The 21,497-nt window shown below is 27.3% G+C and overlaps 1 protein-coding gene across 1 annotated transcript in view; it reads left to right on the top strand.

The window, feature by feature from the left end:
- The first annotated feature begins 533 nt into the window (after positions 1–533).
- LOC148229578 (limbic system-associated membrane protein-like) overlaps positions 534–21,497 on the top strand; it is a 56,014-nt gene continuing 35,050 nt past the window's right edge. The window contains exon 1 of the mRNA XM_088197107.1: positions 534–1,015. The gene's annotated coding sequence lies outside the window, so the exon portion shown is untranslated. The remainder of the gene's footprint in view (positions 1,016–21,497) is intronic.

Genomic DNA, 21,497 nt, shown 5'->3' with positions numbered 1-21,497 from the left:
ACAAAAGATATCCAAAAATGTAAAAAATATATGTTTATGTTCGTACCCTGTCATTACTACTATTTTAACAAGTGATAACGGTCTTAAACCAAACACGAATCGATTACAAAAATCATAAATTTTCCTCAACTACCGCTCTTTTCATCGACATATTATATTTTTAAAATGCTTAGACATTTTAGAAAATGTATTAAAGATTTTAGAAGAAAAAATTATGAAGGATGTGATGTGAATTATTTTTTAAAAATAGAGACGTGTTCAAAAATTGTGTTTATCAATTTACTTGAAGATTCGTATTTCGACCTATATTATATAGTAGGTTTCACATAAAGTTATTTATCCCACGCGCTTAATACGCACGCCACTTTTTAAAATCTTGTCAGAATGTCGCATCCGAATCAGAAAAGACCAACGTTGGCCCTGCGTTATATAGCGCGTCTCATACACATCAATAAGTCGCCTCACTTCGGGAGCTTTCGTGAGCTTTCGGGCTTTTCCGGCGCTGCGAGCGGCGTCAACTTCACGAACAACCCCAGTCAGACATGAGCTGCCCGGCCGTGCTATCCGCGCTCTACCTAACCAAAAAAAACATGCTTTCAAACCAAAATCAACCACAAATGAAACACTAGTGACCAAATTAGTGAAATAACACATACAAAACTAATATTAAAATAAACAAAAAATAAACATAACCTAAAAATAATATCAATCGCCGGTCACCTCCAACAGCACAGATGTGATATATTATTTTTTTATTACAAATAAAAAAAGTTATTAAATAATAATAAAACTGGGTCATGTGGAGAGTGTGTAGTCTCTCAGTGTTTACGTTTAATAATGAACCCTTAACGTGGGTATAATTGCCTAACTGTGTCGCGCCATGAATACGTAATGTTGAACTAGCCTTAGGTTTTGACCCTAAAAACAAGAAGGACCCAACCCTTAAGATGAGTGTGCAGTGAAAATGATCACCATCATGTTACATTTGGATGATTCCAGTGCTCAATTTCATAAGGTATATCTACCTATGTATAATGTTTGTTTTTTTAATGTTGTTTATGTTGAAAGTTGTTCCAACTTTGGCTTTGTGTTTGCATAAATTATGGTTTACGAAAGGCGAACGTGTGTGCCTTGTTTGTGCTTTGTAATAAATACGAATATTTAATAAGCTACGCTTTTCTGATACGGGTCGTGTGAAAAAGTTATAACTATATAAAATGTTATGGACGGGTCGGCTGGGCTAATTCGCTCTTTGAAAAGAGTAGAGAAAGTGTGAGACTTAGTTATTTATAGTTTTTTTTCTTTGTGGGTGTGTCATGAATTTTCGGAATGGACACACCCTCATAAATTATAAATTATTAAATAATTAATCTATGTCGTTTAATACGTATTTATACTAAAGATGTAAATTTCTTAACAATGTATTTAAAGTATACAAATAAGCCATTGTTTGCACTTATTACGTTTCTAGATTTTCTTTATTTTTATTTTTACATGTAGTATTTTTAACTTATTAATCCTAGTCGAATTTAATTGAATGCATAACAATCGTTTTTAACGATAACCTGAGCTTCTAGATTTTATTCGTTTTTATAATAATGCACAAATAGTAATCATAACTGAATTTTGCATTAATTTCCTAAAATTTATATATATCCGTGAGATTAAGAAACGTAAGTTAAACCAAATCTAAGATGGTTGATCCAAATAGATTTTTAATAATAAAATTGCATATTTCCTTATTTAATGAACTTTTTAAGATATGGATTAAAATACAATAATTATTTACGAATAAATTATATTATATCTTTATAAATATTTTTTATATTTATCTGTCAGATTAGTAAAAGTATGTGATGCAAATCTTGGATGCTAACTGAAAATTATGCTTATAATTATTATTTATTATGGTAATTCACACAAAATTTTACGTACATGTCGTATTTGAACCGACATAGTTTTTTTTATATTTAACTTACATTTTAATTTTATAATTAATTAAGCAAGCACATTATTATGAAATATTAATGTTACTGAATTATAACTACTTTAATAATAACAATTTTTCTATTACATACAATATGATAAATTAAATATATAAAATGAAACGTTGGTGGTTACGGTTTAGAAAGAAAAAACTTACGAAATCTTTTACAATATAAAGGGAAAGAAGAAACAATGGATAAACTAATAATTTGAGTATATTTCGCTACTACAGTTTTTTTTTAAATTCAAGTATAATTAAGAATCTGAAGGTTTTATTGCAACTCATAGAATATTTTAAAACTCAAAGATGTTCATTTTTGTAAAGAATTTGAATATTATTCTATTGTGACGAAATTAAAAATTATATTAATACCACAAATTAATCTAATATAATATATTAAAATATTAGAGACGATCAAGTGTACGGATTTTAGTATTTGCAAAACTATATGTAATTGAAAATAAAAAATGTATATTATTAAGTTTTTTTATAATTAGATCTTATCAAAAAGAAACTTATGTAAAACAGTAATTGCTATTTATTTTACGATAAATAAATAATCAAACATTTTATATATTCTACTTTTAATAATTAAAATTTCAGAAATTATATTTAATGTACCGTTTCTTTGAATGATCGCTTCCAGTTTTTTTAAGACGTTTTTATGATTAAATGTAAATTCAAAAACTCCGGAAAAAAATCTACAATCAATTTTCCCCTAACCCTCTGTATAAATATATGTATTTATTAATACGTATATTTATTCAGAGAGAGTCCAACCCCAATTTTAAATTAAGATAGAATGCAGTCTAATAGTTCTAGAAGATAAGGAAAGTTTAATTTAATAAAATTAACCAAAGACGTGACTCAACAGTTAATGTTGATAGACAACCAATGTTTTCCAATATTCATTTAAAATAATTCAAATATAAATTGCTTTCATTAGCTTCCACCTAGAATTTAAGTTAATTAAGTTGTATAGTAAGCAATTATAAGTAATTCTTTATTATGGTAGATAAATTGTTCGTAGTTTTAATTAAGCTATCAATATTTTAAATATTAAAAGAGCTCGTAAACTAATTGATATTAATATGCAGTTTAATTTAAGACTTACAAATAATTAATTAGTAATTAATGAAACTAATCATAAAATTTTACATAGTAGTATATAAATATCGTATCGTTGTGTACTCAAATGCTTCGATATTTTTGTGGTTTTCTGTTGTTTTTTATGCAAGATTTAGCGATAGTACAGATAATAAAATATTAATTTACTTAGGTAAATAAAATAATACAGTTTAAGGACCATTGGTTGTTCCATGCAAAATTAATTCAGCAATCGAACGTTTATGTACTTTTATTCCCTCCGAAAAGCCGCAATATGGCCGATTAGAAAAATGATTACCCCATCACTTCCACTGTTGGTCATTGTAAAAAATAATCGTTTTTAAAACTCTCCCCTTCTAAAGTCAGGACAAATATATGTATATACCAATAATAATGTGGTTTTAAATGGTAAATAACTAATAATAAAACAAATATAATACAATACATATCTAAAAATAATTAACTGAAAATCTATGATTTTTATTCTTGGCAATCATGGCTATTAAATAAAATTTGATTAATATTAAATTAATGGTGGTCAAAATAACAAACAATACTATCCTAATAGATCTTTGAATATTTTTTAGCACATAAAACAATTTAATAAATATTGGCATTAAATAAATATATATAATAAACTTAACTGTTGTAGTATCTATGTAAAGGATTCTTATGCTTTTTTTCATATTTAGACATTTTTTTATAGAATAGGTAGTAGGTAGTATACATATATGTATATGTTCTTTAGAAAATAAAATATTGCAGGTAATATGAGATAAAATGTGTAGTAGACTATGAATGGATATTCAGAATATAATTAAAATATTTTAATTTAACTTATCACAAAGAGCTTACCGACGAAATGATGTGTTTAGAAACAAATTGTGTATGACAACTATCTGTCAAACTGCGTTGACAGCTAGATTTCTTGTTCTTAGCAACCGATTTAGCATCCATTATATTTCAACGTTCACAAACATTTAATAACTCAATTCGATTACTACTTTATTTGAAAAATACGTATATTTCTCGCTATTTAAAAATCATGTAAGTATTTAAAAATGTTTTAATTACGAAAAAAATACTCTTATCCTAAAACAATATAAAATACTAATGTATATATATTATACGATGATTACCACTATTTGAAAATCAGATTTTGATTTAAAAAAATCAGAACAAATCAAAAATAATATGTATAACCCAAAAAGTTGATGGTCCGGTGTTTGATTTGTACACTAAATAGATGCGGTACCTCACGATAGTGAGGGACCGACAGCAAGTTTTAAAAATTTTACCATTTGTATGTCTTACAAAATAAATAAAATACAAATTAGTGATTTTTTAAAACCTATAAATAACTATGTATTTTTTATATACAGTAGCGACTATTCTATATAAAATATGATTGATACCTTATATATACAATAAGTAAATTTTAAGTTCTCATATAATCTTAAATAAATATTGTGTACTTTATAAAATAAAACGTATGTATTATTTTAATTGCGACTCACTATGAGTGCTACTTATATTATGAGTATTATAATTATATCTAAGTAAACAGTTTATTATAAAAAAAGTAACGGAGTTAATTAACAAATGCTATATGTAATGTCTATTATTAACCTATTAACAGATAATTGTTCAGCACAACATTAATTGGTTAAATTACTTTTTAACCGCAACTATATAATAAATTAATATGACCTCGTTTTAAAAACAATTCGGAAATAATAAAATGGCTTTGGTAGTATCATGATCGCTCGTCCGTAACAATTAACAGCGAAGGGAAATTTTATTATATGTTAAATATATCAATTTTATTATCAGCACAACACAGTTACCAGCGTAATTCAGCGAATATCAAACAATCGCAAAAAATACAAATAATGGGTAAACAACATATAATACAATACACGGAAAAGTAAGGGAGGTCGCGCACGCTCGACAACTTTATTGCCGCAGGAAAAACAGGATAGGGCGTGACGCTTGTTTATTACGATTATAAGATAATTAAAAGTGAAATACTTTCTACTAACAATAATTATAATTGTTATCGAGCTAATAAATTTTTGCGATAGAGCTTTTAATACTTTACGGTTCCGGGTAATTGTCTTTCTTATGGTCTTGACATACTTATTAGTTTTCAGATATATCTAGGAAAGCTATTAGTTACTTTATCATATATAATAAAAGAGCTATTGTGATCGTCTGAATAAATGCTTCAAGATATATGTCAGGTATTATCCGATTTTCATGACAAAAGAAAAGAAATCTGAATTGTCATAATATTACATAGAGACAAACATAGTATATAACGTAAGTTAATAATGATACATGCCAAAAAAAATCACATTATACGATAGTTTAATATAAGACCATGCGCAAAATGCCTGTTCACGTTTATAAAGGTGAAGTACAAATGTTTTTGTATTTTTTTTGTTTTTGGTCATTTAACATCAAAATGAAAATAACACAGATCAAATAATAAAATTTATTTTTACCTCTACGATTAAATTTACAAGCATTTATCTGAATACACGTGCAAAGCGTAACAGCTATATGCAAATGAATTGTACACAGAAAAAACGCTACATAAAAATATTTATAATCTCAAATAAAATATATTATATATAATAATGGTAATAAAGTATTAATCTAAGATGCATTAACTAACTGCGAGTGCCTTGATGAGAACAAATCAATACTATCTGACCGATAGTCGGATAGCTGTGCATTTAATTTCTCAAATTTATCGAGTATTGCAAAATCATAATTTCAGATTTTTCTTAAGAAATTCTTGCAAAATAATTCTCGGAAAGAAACACTAGTTAAAAATATATCTTTAATTTATGATCTTTTTTTTATTTTCAACAATTAAAGAACACTATCATAGTCATATTAAAAATTATTAATAATAAATATTTCTTTTTAAGAATTATTTCTCGAAAAATTCTAAGATTAATTAGTAATTATGGTATTTTTAATATGACTATTAGTGTTCCTTAATTGTTAGAAGTAAAAAACATATCATAAAAATAAGATATATTTTATACTAATATTTCTTTTCGAGAATTATTTCACAAGAATAGCTTAAGAAAAATCCAAAATAATGTTTCTGAATTACTCGATTTATTTGAAGTTTTAAAATGTTTTAATGTTGAAAATTAAATAACACTAATATTTTTAAATAACTTACAACCGGAGAACTTTTTTAAATCAGTTATGTTCAGAGCACGTAAGATGAAAGGGACAGATATTTCCGATTAACACTCCGAAAACAATATTTGACAATATCAGTTTTATGAACGACTCTAGGAATTAACATTAGCAATCATTTTGTTACGACTTCCGTGTACATTTTGCAATCAACAAAAATATATCAATTTAAGAATCAATGTCTTCAAAATAAAAAAGATTCGTTCGCTTAATAAATGAAACAAGAGCCAATGTTTTACGTGAATATATCAAACTATGTTGGTATTTGTTAATAAATACTAGAGAAAAATGACTTTTAACTCATACATACATTAAATATTTTAATAAGTATTATATTTTTATATCATATAATATAAGAATTTAAGAAAAGTGTTTAATAATTTATATGTAATAAACGCTTTACTATTAGAATTATCACGCATAAAATTGAACCAAATTATTATTAATGAAGTCGGCAGGAAAAAATAAAAGCTCGTTATAAGTAAAAAAGCTTGAATCGATTAATTATTTTTATTTGTGCTATTTTATTTGTGGCAAGCATTTAACCTTTTTTTGTTTGTTTTGGATCTGTATATTCGATTCTGATTGGTAGCTGTAATTTTTGTATACACACACATTTCCCCCCCCGCTTTAGAGGGTTTAGCGGTAGCAATTACGATTTCGCTATTGACGAAAACTTGCAAAAGCAGCAATCATGTATCAGATGCAGGGCTTATTTTCGGCATAATTACAGTAGCACCGTAGGGGATGGCTATCACGGTTCTGTAAATGTTTGCTGGGGAGCGGGTCGCGACCGTGATTGGGGTCGTACCACAACATGTCGAACCTGAGTCGCCGGTCGTGAACCTTTGGCGTCGATCAATGGCGGCACTGTGTGTTTGCCGTGGGATTTGTGTCCTTTCAAAGAAATTGGATACACAGCAAGCACACAGCCGGGCGCTAATGCCAAAATTGGACCAAACCCTATAGGGGATTATGTGCGTTGTGGCTAAAAAAGGTTCAGTTTTGCTGTTGAATAAGGCCCAGGCGCTTTGCTTGTGGATGGGACAAATAAGAAGTGTCCATTTAACGCGTTTTGCATGATTGATCCATATTAATTAAATTTGTTCTTGAAGGCCCTTCTACTTTAAATATGCTTTTGATCCTCAAAGATAAATGTAACATCCCTAGATCGTTGTATATTTGATAATTTTTATTTTGATCAAAGAAATTCCTCCCGAAAGAAACTATTTATTTTTGATTCGATTTTTGACATTTTAATTAAAATTTTGCTTTTAACAGTGGCAATATTATTTAAATTAACGCAACGAAAATGCTAGGGTTTTGTTACGAGAAAAGCAAAGCACTTTAATAATGTCACTATTTCATATTTTATACGACACATTAGTGCTTATTATACGAAAATTTAGATCTTTAATATATAAAAAAAGAATTAATGTGCGTATCTAAAATGGCAATGAAATAAAACATATTTTAAAATAATTTATTTGCCATTTTTATTACATAACTATTATGTCACTGACTTTGTTATAGTATTAGTTTGTAAGTAAACATTTCTAAAGATTTAGGATTAAGTTTACTGATCTTAAATGTATTTTTATCATCAATAATTCAGTACGATCTATGAATTTTTTTAAAATACCTGGGATCAAGCCTCATTTTGATAAATCAATTCGACATGTTTTTATTATTGCAAGGCAAAAATATGTTACAAAATCTTTAGATTTTTATATTTTAATCTACACTTAGCATTGTTGACGTTTATTCAAAACCTTTAAAATATGTTTAATAAATAAATAATCTCAAGGGATTCTCAAAAATAATTCTTGAAATTTGAGACTGAAATTGATTGAATAATACCGTGATAAATTAAAATATTTAATTGCATAATATATAATAAGTGCCTTAAATGGTTGCAAAATGTATGTTTTTTTATAAATATTTTGTAAGCCTATTTTTTTTTACATAATTGGTTAATGTAGAAAATTGTAACAATATAATATATAAATATTAAATAAATTGAGAACAATATCCGCGACGAAATTAAAATTATTCTACTACATACATGTCTTACTTAATTTACTTTGTCGGGGTATTGTTAAATAATTACCCATATTAAATTTCAAATATAACTGACAAGCGTATGTAAGGATTCCGGTACTATTATTAAAAGCATATATTCACCAGCAGACTTCTAAAGCATACCAAAAGTGTATTTGAAAAGCTTAAAAGTGTATATAAGTAAAGTTATAATAGTATTACAGCTGTAACGCTGCGGCGCAAAAGACAATGGAAAGGAACCGCATTACATTTTCCAAGATAATCTCTTTGGCGTTTCAAGGACAAATATATTTAACTTTGTAATTATTTTCATTTCAAAAGAAAAAATAATATAATATATTCAATAAATATATTATAAATTTTGTATTAATTATACTTTGCATCCAAACTGAACCTTGTTTTCTTCTCTGTGGCGTTACCAAACTAATCTTAACCTAATTAACCCGATTCAATGCTAAATTTTGTTGTTTACCCGTTTGACTAAAAGCAGATGTCCAAATACGGCTACAACAGCTTGGAAAACGGGTCAGGGTCTATCCTTTTCCAATCATTCGCTGTCACGAAACGTTGATATAATTGGCCTCGACGGTTGAAATTATTTGTTTGATTTGAGGTAGATACGGAAGTTAATAATTGTGCTATATCATCAATAAAAAAACGTGTTAACATAATTAAAAACCTTGTTTAGAATTAGCTACATGTATCAAGTCAATTAAGCAGAAAGATAATTAAAGTTGCGTTTTCGAGTGCCAGCATTTTCTGACTAGCTTTGTTTTTAAAATTTATCAATGATAATGTGTTCTAAGCATTTAATAATAAATACATAAGTGTAACTACTTCTGTATATATTATATAATATCTAATTATGACAATTGTTTTTAGTGTAACATAATAATAATATTGATACTATTTCACGCCTTTTCTTAGTATTTTCATTTTATATGATGTTTATTAGTGTCGATTAATGTAGTAATATTGAAGATAAAATAGGTATACACCTAAGCGCAATAAAAGTCAAAAGTTTCAAAGAAAGTATCATAAAACAAGTGATACTGACGAAACTATTATTATACTTAGTTAGGTGTTTCATCGCTTTATGCTATGTAAAGGTCTAATTTAATAATATTTTTACTTAGCCACCTTAAATACTTTTTAAAAGTTCTAGGCAATTTTCCCAACGGTATAAATGTCGAGCCGCGATTTAAATGACATTCTCAAGTGATATTGGGTTTTGTTATATTATAGCATAGCTGCATCTTTCCTTTATCTTGCAAAACGAATTGGATTTTTTATCTTGTAAAACATATATCTCTCTCGCATGTTACGATTCAGAAGATATGCGGTGAATGCGAATGTATATTTAAAATGCCTGAAGTTATAATGTAATTTAATAAAAACCTGTTTCTTAGTAAAGCATTTTGTACACGTTCAGAGGATTTTGATTATGTAATTATGCTCTAATAATAAAAAAAATACTAATAAGAGCTTATTTATTTATTTGTAATTGAAAATGCGTACTACCAGTAACATTATAATATTACTGGTATTTCAGTGAAATCATATCGGAATACATTATCACAATTTCAATGACAGCTGCCTTAAGAGACGTGCTTTTTTTTAAAAGCATTTATGTCAATACAATTTTTTTTAAAAGTATTTAATCAAATTAAAAACTAACTATAGCTTTTGAACTTATAAACTTAAACATATAATTTTCTTCAATTTGTTTAGATTAGGTTTAATTTTTGACAACAAGTGTACGTCTCGCAACTGTCGAATTGAGATTCTTAGACAAAATGTCTTAGAAGCATATACTATTTTATATAGCATTTAATTAGCGACCATCAATTAGATAATATTTTCGCTACTAAAAATAAATATTGAATAGTTAGAACTTATTGAAAAATAATTTCATATAACAGTTAGTAAAATTATACTTTTATTAGTTATAATATAAAATTATTAAAAAATACACATTTACTGTAACATATGTATGTGTATTTTACATCGTGTTACCACCCTAAAAATCCATACTTATTTTTTAGATATCATACAATAAACGTAATGATTCTAATTTCTCGATGTTTTCAATTTCACAATAAATAATAAATTGATCCAAATTCACATAAAAAAAATGTATCATACATTAATATGTAAATATATTATAACAGTATATTTTTATTGATTAAATTTACAACTATTTAAGTCAATATTAAGGCAGATAAATTATACTAAATTTATTATTTAATGGTAAATAAACGCAAATAACAAAAAATCATTATATTATATACAGGAAAATATTTAATGCATGTTTATTTTTACATTACGTGATATTTTTCCTAGTATTTAAAAAAAAAGTTAGTATTGACATGATAAAATTGCCTTTTGTTCTAATTAGCCAGTAGACGTACATATATAGTTATTGATCCTTGAATTTTATATTTTTCATTGACCGACAAATGGTAAGAAAGTAGAAACGAAATGTATGTTTGTCGTAAATCCTAAAGTCAGTCATAAAACTAATATTGTTAAGCAATTATTTTGTAGCGTTACCAAAAAATTCCTATGCCATAAATTTAATATATTCAAATCACACTGTTGTTTAAGACTTTAAAATAATAAATTAATTTAATTTTGTAACAAAAAATATTTTATGGGAATTTTCGAAAAATTTCTATAATTAAAATAAAAAATAATACAGAACACCATAATAACCAACTTATATAACAAACTGCTGTAAATTTATACAAATTTTAATAACTCTAGGTTATTGAGTTGCTGCAGTCTACCTAAACCGTATAATTTAATTATGCATTGCTAACCTTTTTGTATTATTTTCAATTTCCGTTTGTGAACTAAAAATATAATATAATATAAATTATAAATTATGCATTCTTTAATATTAAATTTACAAGATAATTAGCAATCTATGTATCATATGCATTATTTGCATTTATATTAGTGTTGTAGTTCAGACGGAAATAAATAATACTTGTAGATAAATTTAAACGTTTTTTACTTTATTAAACATTAAAATTGTCTACCACCGCATTTAATATGCAAGATGAATGGTATAACGAAAAATATCATTTAGTTAAAACCATTTTTATCTTTATAGCGACATCGTTTATTTTTCTTTCCATTTTAGATATTTCGATTTAAGACGACAACGCCAGTGAAAAAAAACCTCTCGCCTCTCTCACGCTCATTCGGCGCGAGGAATAGTCAATTTTGTGTGCCGAAAAACGAATTTTCCATCATCAGTGCCGTTCCGGGGGCCAGCTCCCGACAATTCGGCTTTCAACTTCATTAGGCAATTCGGGTTTATTATTCACACGTAATTTTCACCTGATTTCAGCGGCCGGCGGACATTTTGCGCCACCGCGGACCTGACTGGAAATTAAATTTTGTTCACATAGCACATTTAAAATTCGGGCGCCCTTCCTGGAGAGTCCGGACCGCGACCTTAGCCGCCTTTTTCGATCGTAATGAAATTTTATCACCGCCCCCCGAATCCGGCCCTTTAGGCCGCGCAAATATTGCGCAACTTTTCAATTCGTGGCCTGCGACGAAAATTATTCACTAACACAAAACGTGGAGCTCTTTTCGCCATTCGCGAATTTTCTTTGTTTTCTCACTTGATTATTTTTCGTTTTCGGAGCTTTTTCAAATTACATTATACGGCATTATTTATGTAAAATGTATGAGCTGCCGTTGTTAATACTGTTTTTCAAGAAACTGAAATTCGTAATTGCTAATGAAAAACTACTAAAAAAATCCTTCTTTTCAGTTTATTTTTTTATGATAAGCGGTACATATAATAAACAATAACGTCGAAATGATGCTTAAGGAGAGAAGCACTATGACGCTATCATTATTATGAGAAATAGAGGCATGCGGTCCGCATTCTTTTATCTCTCACTTACTCTCGTCACTTAATACGCGAGCGAGCGAGAAGGAATGTATCTCTTCGCCTGTGCCTGATTCGTACATATGTGTATATATAAGAGCATATTTCCGAGATAATGTTGTATATATGTACATATATATGTATATAGGCATGTATCTTAAGTTTAAAATAAATCTTGCTTGTATAATGTGCATCTTGATGCATTATAGAAACCTGTCAAATGATTATACTCTGATTTGTAATAAAAATTAAAATTAATCTAGGTAATGTATAGTGACATATCATGATTTTAGGGTGTAATTTTAGTCTGATGTCTTACTATTTTATACTTAATATTTGTATTTACATCATAACAAAAGATTTAAAATAAAATAATAAATACTGTTGATTGTCCAATGACACTAGACTTAAAAATTAGAGTTTATCGAGAAAGACAATGACTAGAATACTTGTTATAATAACACTAAGCCTTAGCTTACCTTTAACAAAGTCAGTGTCTGGATTCAACTGAGATGCTACGAGAATCTAATCAAGTTTCAGCAAGAAAATTTATCTAACTGGCGGTAAAGTCCTCTAACTATGTCAATCAGAAGGTGAATCCAAACTTTAACTGCACATAAGAGCTTGATACCAAGTTATAGTAAAATTAAATATATTATAAAACTAATAAATGTCGACTGAATACGATATAATCTAGGGCAACAAATATACGGTAAATTAAAGCTACAATATATTTCTACTACGCAAACAAATCCTGGTGCTGGTTTTAACAAATGATATCCAACTACAGAGATTGTCTTTTGTATAACCCAACAAATCTGATACAATTAAAAGAAAATAAACCCACAGACTTATTTCCTGCATCAATTGTAACTTTAGAAAAATAAGTAGCATTTTACCAATAGAGTTTTGATTAACCGATTAATCTAAAAAGTATTTAGAGCACCAAGTTGTGGCTATTTCTGTACTAAATGATGTATAGTTATTCTATATATTTAAACAGATATTATATTGTATTTATTTATCTGTATTTACGAGAAAATATATTCACTACTACACAACGTGGACCTTTTTTTTAAATTCGCGAATTTTCTTTGTTTTTCTCACTTGATTATATTTCCTTTTCGGAGCTTTTTCGAATTACATTGTACGACATTACTGATGTAAAATGTATGAACTGCCGCTACTGTGTGTATTGAACGAGGGTAATGTGAATGAAAGTAATTTAATTACGATTTGAATACGGCACGTGTATGCTCTCGTGTTTAAATCGCTCGAAATGAGATTTTTTCATCCCCTGGCAATTAGTAAACTTCATCAGAAAAATAATACGCAATTTAATGTTACACATGGAATTCATTCGATAATTTGTTTTGTATAGAAATACATTTAAAGCCAGTGTGGTCTTTTGCTGCTGGATTGTAAATTTAAATTAATGAAATAGATTTTCGCAGCATGATCGAATATTTATTAATTACATTAATTAGCATATAGCATTGATTAGGTGTTGTAATAATATTTGATAAATGACTAAATCGCATTGTACTAGACTAGCATTTGTTTATTATTTTTAGATATACAATTATTTTTTAAATGGATATTAGCAAAAAAATATTAAACTATCTATAATAACCTAAATGCAAACAGACAATTAAACATTTGCACGTCTTGCTTTAACAACAATATAATATGTTGTTGTTTGTTTTTGTAATGGATTGATCACGGTATCTAATTTTTGGATATGGAAGGGCTTGCTTATCACGTACATTCTGCTCATTTTAGGATCTCATATTGATAAAAAAAAACGGTAAGAAGCTAAACCTGCATCAAAATAATATATATAAAAAAATCGTTTTTTGCTTATAAACAAGTTCTATATTAGATTGCTCGAACCCCCATACAAGCTTTTATGAGACTTGCAATTTAGTTAATGCTGTTAATTCCTTTGTTTATGACTAAAAGTTTAATTTTTGAGCACCCAAATAATATTTGATAAGAAAAAAAAATATGATTTTTTGCAAAATGGTGGCAAATTTAAAAACTTAAAGTATCATAACTTCGTCTGAAAAAATCTTACAAAAAAGTGTTTCCCACAAAAAATGTTCAATTCTTAATAAAATACATTGAAATAAAAAGTTTTTTGCTTTAAAACAAATTTAATATTAAATTGATCGGACCCCCATATATGCATTTATGAGACTTGCAATATAGTTATCGCTGTTAATTCATTTGTTCTTAGGATTAGAACCTGAATTTCAGTTAGAGAATAGAGCTCTTATAATATTGACTAAAAAAAAATATATCTCATAAAAATAGTTTTTTGCATCAAAACAAGTTTAGTACTATAAGTTGATCGGCCTTCCATACAAACGTTTATAAGACTTGCAATATAGTTAAGACAAGTATTTCTTTAATTTTAACGACTAAGAATTCAATTTTTAGCATAGCATAGAATTCTTTAGAAAACATAAAGTGTTAAATACCTAAGAATTCACCTGGACTTCAAGCTTAAATTTAACAAACCCGTAAAATAACTTCGCTGATCTTCGACCAATATTTAATAGAAAATGTAAGCTTACAATTAAATTACAAGTAATTCAAAATTAAGCAATAAAAATAATATATAATACCCCATTTTATACGAATCTTAAAAAAACACATAAAATATATTCCAATAATAAAAAAACATCGGTATTATCACACGGATAAATATTATAAAAAAACATTTCGCGAGAATATACTAACCCACTAATATCTAGTACTGGTAACTACGACAAAAAATGACTTAAATTATAATATATACACAAAATGCCAAAGCAGATCTTACTTTAGGGCATTCAAATACAAACAATAATAGTTTCAGTTAGCTGAACATCTTTGAGAATCTCGATTGCGTCCTCTTACAATGTAGCACTTAATATATTTAATGTCAGATACAAGGAACTGGTCCATTTAGTATCATTTATTTCAAATACTAATATTTTTTTTCTTATATCGTATACTTTAAGTAATTAACTAATATATTTGTATACGACAGAAAATCCAAGCTTATTTGAAACAATATATTATTTTATTACTACCACCATTGCTTGTTTTGATTCATTGTTATTTCTGGCTATATACCAGATTGAAATTGCTTTTAAGATAAAACCAAGTATTTTCATAGTGTTAAAGACTCTCAATTTCAGAATTTCAATTTCCTTTCGTTGGTAGGAGTCAATAAATTTATTTTAATAGGCAAAAATAAGTTAATCAAAATTATATTTAAATTATTCATGTAAACCAACTACGATAATGTCGCTATTGATTAAGATTTAGAGCAATAGATTAGAAGGGTCAAAAAATCGGCATATTAAGCAATTACAAAAGAAGACCTTATCGCTCCATTTCGATTCGAATCGGTCGGACCCGTGCGACCCTGTACCTACGCACGCATTTTTCTTAATGTAACTCGTTTGCATAATTTTATTGGAAAACGTTGCCGAAATACTATGTCGAGCACCTTGAATTCCTCTACATTGCCTGGTACGCTTTTACACAAAGACATGCTCATGAAAACACTGAACTGTGTATTATATAAAAGAGTATGTTCGCAAGAACAATTTATAATAAAAAATAATGGCTTCAGAGTATGTTTGATACAATCGTTATCGATAACTAGCATTCAAATTGTATTATTTATGACTTGTTTTAATGGTTATAATAAACGATTTTTAATAATTAAAAACGTGTAATATTAAATTAAATGCTTGTGATTTCTGTATATGAATTAGTGCTATAAATTGGGGATAATTTAATTACGCTTTATAATATATAATAAAACCGCAATTGCTTATATAAATGTATTTATTTAATGCTAGGCTACTAAATAAATTCGCATATTTTAAATAAAAAAATGAGAGTCATAAAAAAATACTATGTCAATAATACATATTCTGAAAGCTCTATGATTTAATATTTTATCAATGGCATACTTTTATGAATGTCAAACTAAAATTGCTACATTTGCTGCACTTTCTTTCAGTAACTTACCCATATTTTGCGAAGGAAACAATCAGAGAACGAATTAAAGTTCCGCCTGTAACAACTATTCATAACAGGTTTTGCACAAATTTTATCTGATTATTATTGGATTGAATGACGGTATTTATAGAATTCTTACTGTACGAATTTATTAAATTATATGTTGAAATAAATAAAAAATATAATCAACATTACATTGAGAATTTCTTCAAATAATAATCTAACAAAGTCTCTAAGAATTAATAGATACGGTAATAAGAACTATTTTTTTATATCGTTTACATGTAATTTAAATGTTATGTGTATACCTAATATAACTGTCTATTTCGGATAAACAAAAAAAAAAATTTTACGTGATCCGTACAGCACATTTTCGTTCTAATTTAACTTTCACTAAACCCTCAAAGTTTCTGTGATCTTTTACATCTTTGAATGGTCCCTTTGGAACACCATAAAGTTTTGATGCCTTCAAATAACATATCTCCTTGTTTTTCAGGGAATTTACAAAAAGTAACTTTGTATCTTTATTCCATGTTTTTTTTATTACCATATGTAAATAGCTACAGATACTATACAATAAAAATACGCTGTCTTATAAACAGTTTATAAATTTAAAATTGCAGATAAATTCTTCAGAAATAATATATTATTAAGATATGATATAAGAGAATTCGTATTAGAGATACGACTATTTCGTAATGGGAAACAACATTCGAGTATTCATATTTAAGTGTACGTTTACGAGAAACTAGAATTAATGAAAATTATTGTGATGTATATCTACCTTTAACATAATATGTTTTCCTTGAAAAAGTGAGCAGAAAATAACATTATATTATAGTAACTTATATCATATATGTAACCATTATCATATAAAAAATTCTAATAACACACTTTGATTGACCCCGATTAGGAAAAGTATTTTTAAGTAGATTTTGATAGAAATACTTGGAATTCATATTTTTTGAGAAAAAAGGTAAAGTTCAGTTTATTAACTAAGGAATACATTTTGACAATAACGAGCTTTTTAGATGAACTCTTTCCAAAATAAAAAACCGTAAACTTTGCTACGGAAAGTGTTAATATATATTTAGTAATAGTAATTATGTTTATTTTTTTCGTTATACGTATTGATTTATAAATATTGTCGAATTATTTTGGAAATTTTGTATCGAAATTTATCGTGTTACAATACTGTTTTTATAATAAAAATATCTATTTTATAAATAAATAGCTCTTATAAGTGTATATTGCTTAAAAGCAAAACATAACCTTTTACACAGTATGTGTTACTGTTCATTATTAACAATGGTTAAACATATGTTTAACCATTATTAATAATAACATATTACGTAGGAAGTTATGTTTTGATTTTAAGCAATATATACTAGCGCAATGTATTTGTAAAGTTAAATATATTTTTTTATTTTAAAGACCGTTTCTATATAATTTTGCTATAGTTGTATAGATAGTAAAAAAAATGTTTTTAAAGCAAGTAAAGTTATTCTATTACAGTGGTATTTGGAAGTGAAAGTACAGTGTAAACTTAACTAACCGGTGACAACTTTCTTTTTTTTGTTTGAGAAGATCTATGAGCAAAAACACGTATTGCGTAACAAAAAATAAACTTTAATTTAGGTAGTATATATAAACCATTTGAAATGCCATTAGTCAATTTTAAATTTTTCCTTTGAAATGGATTAATGGCATTTTTATTATTTCAACGGAGAAAATTGATTTGACATACGAGTAATTTGAGTTACGAGCTCCGACACGAAACGAATTATACTCGTTAGTCAATGCACAACTGTATATTTTACAGTTACTTGTGATGCGTAAAAAACTTATTTGAAATCAAAACATAATTTTACTTAGAGTAATAGTTAATACAGCAATAACTAAGATCACAAGTAACTATACCAAAAATATTTCATTTTAATAACTAAAATATAACGAAAAACGTACGTACAAAAATCGACAAAACTTATTTTTTCTGCCTTAATCGAAATAACTTATTTGCAAATATTAGTTAGATCTAATATGTTTTTTAATATATTTAAATTATAAATGTACTAAATTTAACCAAAATTTCATCGTTATTAAAATAAGCTTGTCTTACAGTGTTACTAATAATTATTAAAAATATATGAAATAGAGTATTTCAATATTAGGTATATATTATAAGAAAGTATGATTGATAGCGCAATTAGCGCACAAATTGATGGATGACCTGATTAATTATTTGTTTTATAAACTAAAGAACTATCAAAGAAGCCCCTTCAAAACACTATTAAAACAGCTTATATTTTAGGCGTCAAACCCATTTCGCCTCAAACTCAAAATTTTCATCAAACGATAACAATACAATCTTCTTACTTCTATAACAAAGCTCTTTAACGTTATAAATGACTAGAGTGCGATACACTAAGAGTATCATATTAGGGATAATGCGTCCCTTTTTGAATACACGAGCACAACTTTTGAAAGGTCTAGGTTCAAAGACGTTAAGCATAGGAAACGTCTGATGATGACGAGGGATGACGAGACACAAAAGCGTCGGATAAGCAGCCGAGCAACGTTGTGAACGAGTCGGTGAACCGATGGAACGTGGAATAATTGGAATCCGATTAAGAAATTTCTGAGTGATATGGATTCGACGACGCTTTATTATGTTTGTCAAACGCAGCCATTTCATTGTGTTACTTAATTGAATATTCATGTCGGCGATTACTTGTGATTGTGTATTGCCTGTTTCGTAGGTATGTATGAAGTACCTATCTTGTATCAAGAAGCGGTAAGAGAAAATCCATAATGGATTCAGTGTTTGCACAACGAACGTTTTAAACCCCTGAATCCGTGAAATTTTAAATAAAATATTCCAACAGAGGGCACAGAACATATTTTTGGAATAATTAAATAGAGATTAAGTCGTTATGTAAGATTATAAATGAAAATCGCATGGTTTTTCAAGAACTTCGTTCAAAAGCTATGATAGTGTATCAAAAATATTTTTTTTAATTATAAATAATTAAAGAACATTGAAAAAATCTCATATCTTTGCTATTTTTATTACAAACTCGATGTTTTGTCATCGATGATTATTTTAATAGATGTTTTCGGTTCGTGAAAAACTAATGCTACGAGAAAGTGTTATTAATATTAAATTTTGAAAAATCTTTTGACAGTGATTACAAAAATGAATGATCAGATACATCGCTTAATAAATATTGTTTCTTAATGATTTTTACAAACACAACTATGAAACAAGTTACTGTGTACATGTATACACTTATGTATTTTAATTCATAATACTCAACATACCTATACCGTTTTTGTTATATAAAACATTAAAGTGAACATATATTATAAACAATAATAATATTTTTAAGCAATATAGAAATTAAAGCATTACAATAAATTGTATTTAGCTAACATACTAAAATAAAAATTAAGATAAAATCCATTTTAGCCTAAATTTTATAAAAAAAACTTTATATATGGGTTTAATATATATTTAAAGTTCAAAAACTGGATAAAAAACATTATCGTTTTTTAAAAAGACTTTTAAGCTACAAAAACTCATATTTATAATGCGCAAAACCTTCTCAAATATTACGCTAAGATTGTCAATATACATTTTAAATTTATATTTATATACGAATCAATATTCTTATAATGTTTTTATATTTCCCTTTCAAGGTTTGCTCTTTACTTTTCTTGTTATTTATTGATTTATTTATTTTATATAGAAATTTTATTTTTAATTTCACGAAAATTATTTGAAATTCCTTAGATGCATTTGATCCGTTGTGTACTCTTTCTCTCTAAAGCTGAGATTTATCTTTATAGAAATGGGCTTCCATCAAACGTACACCATTTAGTGTCGAAAAATACTATATTATAGCACTTTCCCCATCTTATTCACAATTAGAATATTCCTATGATCTCGGTAACAACATTTTGCTAGAGAAACTCAAATATTTGAGTACTCGGAATTACTTTTAAGAGCAAGTGGAGCTAAATGATGTCTGCAAAAAAATAAATAAAAAAACAGCAATACAGCTTACAACGACCATATCAAAACAATTAACAGCTTAAATTTAAAATAGCTAAAGTTGATATATTATAAGTTTTTTGTTCCCTAATCTTTGACATAATCACACTAGAAAAAACTATTACGTGAGACCATACTAACCCACTAATCTTTAGAATCGGCGTCTACGACAAACCCAATTATAAATTTAATTAGTGAAATACGAAACCTGTGCACGTCGTGCATTAAAGTAAAAACATAAAGTTTTAGTATATCCATGTCAAGTAGGTTGATAATTAAATATCTCCTTACTCTATAATATTTATTCCTTTTACTTTTGGACCTAATTAATCCTAATTAAATAAAAATAAAATAAATATTGAATATGTCAATACCTAATATTAAATGGTAAATTAAATCGTTGTATAGCTTTTTATAAAATAAAAATATATAATTAATGGTAATAATCTCACGTTCGTAATTTGATAGTCTCTAACTATACTAAATATATAATACACCTATTATGCAAAATTATATTAAATGAACTTAAGCTATTCCAAACAAACGCTTCAACTGTGCATATAATTACCCAAAAAAAAAACTCATTGTAATTTTATACTGTTTGAAAACCCCACTGATGCAATTATGCACACATATTAATAATGCACTGGCTTTGTAATTTCATAATAATTGTTGTACAACGAGCAGGGGTCCGTAGCCCATTAAAGAATCAAAAGACATGCAAATGGAAGGGGGCTATGGATGTAATTAATGGCTCTTTAACCCTCAATTATCGTGCAGTGGTTTTATTTGAAAATGAACCCCGTTATTTTCTAGGCAAATCGACTGTTTTCGACGCTTAATTGGATATTCAAGAGCAATAATATATAAGCTAATTGGGGTCTCAGTTTGGCCCTTTGTAGTACAGTTTTAGATTCGAATAGCTACTACTTTAGATTTGCTAAAAATAAATGCTTTACCTAATGCAATGACCGTATAAATTATATATCATTTCAATATGTGCGTTAGCGCGACAAAATTTATTTTTCAGTTTTCAGGTCAATTTTCACAGGTGACTTTCTAAAGCTTTCACTCAAAGGGTAGCGTGTCGCTAAGCCTATGCATGCGTGTTAACTCAAATTGACTTAAGGTTA

The sequence above is a fragment of the Plectrocnemia conspersa genome, unplaced genomic scaffold (genome assembly GCF_051122295.1).
Source record: "Plectrocnemia conspersa isolate PC_06_02 unplaced genomic scaffold, ASM5112229v1 ptg000011l, whole genome shotgun sequence".
NCBI classification, from domain to species: Eukaryota; Metazoa; Arthropoda; class Insecta; order Trichoptera; family Polycentropodidae; genus Plectrocnemia; species Plectrocnemia conspersa.
This window is presented reverse-complemented; position numbering and strand designations above follow the sequence as displayed.